The sequence below is a fragment of the Aplysia californica genome, unplaced genomic scaffold (genome assembly GCF_000002075.1).
Source record: "Aplysia californica isolate F4 #8 unplaced genomic scaffold, AplCal3.0 scaffold00209, whole genome shotgun sequence".
NCBI classification, from domain to species: Eukaryota; Metazoa; Mollusca; class Gastropoda; order Aplysiida; family Aplysiidae; genus Aplysia; species Aplysia californica.
The window spans coordinates 115,098-117,422 of NW_004797479.1; the positions used below are offsets into that span (position 1 = coordinate 115,098).

The following is a 2,325-nucleotide window of genomic DNA, read 5'->3' on the forward strand; positions in this document are numbered from 1 at the left end:
TACTACTACTACTACTACTACTACTACTACTACTACTACTACTACTACTACTATTACTACTACTACTACTACTACTACTACTACTACTACTACTACTACTACTACTACTACTACTACTACATAAGACAGACTGGACTTTGGCACTTCGTCCTGCACGCCTGCACGACACAGAGGAACAATACAGAACTGCAGCAAATTGCGGGCATGTCAAAGCATTTCCCTCGGACCTCCCTAGTGAGGAAGATATTTTATCAGCTGTCGTGCTGTTTCTTCCATATTACCTTACACATGAGCTCGAGTCTACGCTGCCGTACGCTGAGAAAACGCCTTTTTTAAAATTCACAGTAGTTTCGAGAAATCAGCTATTTTTCTAATAATATTTAAACTATTTTGCACAGTACATCATCGGTTGATCTTGCACCCTGAAGAGAAATGTCATTCATTTCTTGTGCTCAACAGATATTATTTAAAAAAACGAACTTCGCTGATTTCTCAAAATGGCTGTGAATAAGAAAAAGGCGTTCTGTCAGAGTACGGCTGTACGGCAGATAAGCGCATGACCTCTATAGTATTCCGCCAACTCATGTAATATTATATATAGTACTGAAGGCGAAAGAGTGATAAATATCATTGGTACAGGTCCGTGAAGATGTATGCTTACCATTGAACTTTCTTATTTATGTATTTATTTATTTATTTATTATTTATGACGGCCGCCACATTCCATTTGACGGTCTAATATTATAAGATAAGAAAAAGATGTATTGATTCACGAGGAAAATTGTGGGAGGGTACGATAAAACAGATCGTCAACATGCAAAGATTCAGTATCAACAAAGAAATGCACTTATGTCATTCAGGTTTGATGATACATAATCTAGATCTATATTACAGGCACAACTTACTCACTCGTATGTACCCAAACAGTGTGTCCGTGGGTATAACTCTCTCTCTCTCTCTCTCTCTCTCTCTCTCTCTCTCTCTCTCTCTCTCTCTCTCTCTCTCTCTCTTTCAACCTTTCCCAAATTCTAAAAAAAACAGATCACGCCTTTGAACGTGAGAGCCCGTTGACCACTGCTGGACCTGTCAGGAGATCCGCTAAGAACACGACGACTGGCCGCTTGACCGCTCCGTGCTGGTTCAGGAAGCCTGGCTTAGCCTGAGCTGTGTTCAAAGCACGTTCTTCTCCCTTGAACTGCCCTCTGCCGGACAACAGCCTCACGCGCACCTATCGGTTTTTGGATTACCTCTAATCTCCAAGTTTTTCCGAGTAAAGGATTTGCTCGTGAAGAAATGTGTCCGTAGAAATGACTAAAAAATAAGAGTTTCCCCTCCGAGTTTTCGGTCTCTACTTAAGATAAAAATAAAGTAAGGGTTCATGTAAAGAAAAAAGAAAAGTACCAGTTGTTTGGGGAGGGGACTTGGGCTTTTTTGGTTTGGTTTGTTTTGTTTTTATTTACTGTGTCCCTTAATTGTATTTCCCGTCTTTTGGTCTGACACAAAAAAAGACTTGGGGTGAACAAATATTCATCTTGGCCATGGGGCTGATTTTACTCTTTTAAGCGCTACAGGTGAATAACTATTTTTGCCTTTTATTGTTAATTAAGAATATAAAAAGCTGGATGTCAGTTGAAGACTGGTGCCTCTCCCGAGCTGTTGAGAACCATTCATAAGGCACAACTTATATCTGCTAACTGGGGCTTCCCATACAAACAATAAAACCAGCAAGGTGTATCTTTTGCACTTTGGTCCAGTGACAGAGTTCAGGTAACAGTTACGTGTAGAGACACATAGTGAAATAGTTCTTTAGCACAGGTTTAAGAAATACTTTACGCCCTGACCTAATTCTCTATCTGAAATGATGGTGCACGTTTGTATTCTGTCGTCCAAGGGCAGAGCGACGTAACTGCAATTGTTTAATGATTTAGAGAAAAATGTCTTTAAAGTTTGAAACAATATGTCTACAATTAGGAATACTTCTACTCAAGGTTATGCGGAAATGTACGTACGCTACTGTAACACTAACATTTTGAAAACTACTATTTCGGATAAGTATACGTCGTCTTGCATATGAAGAACATGGGCAAGACTAGAGTAACAAATCAATAGAACAATAATAAACTCGATTTTTTTAGATACGTCGCTCTGCCTTGGGACACAGTATTAATGTATCAGCACAAAGGGACTTGTATTGTATTTTGTGTACTCGCGCGTGTGTGTATTTGTATGCATGTGCATGTGTGTGTGAGTTCATGTATGTTTGTGCGAGTGTGCGTGTGTGTGTGTGTGTGTGTGTGTGTGTGTGTGTGTGTGTGTGTGTGTGTG

General features: G+C 39.8%; 1 protein-coding gene across 1 annotated transcript in view; it reads left to right on the forward strand.

Annotated features, from left to right (window-relative positions):
• The window catches only part of LOC101862584 (AB hydrolase superfamily protein YfhM), an 8,825-nt gene that overhangs the window by 1,038 nt on the left and 5,462 nt on the right, over positions 1-2,325 (forward strand). The gene's annotated exons all lie outside the window — the stretch shown is intronic.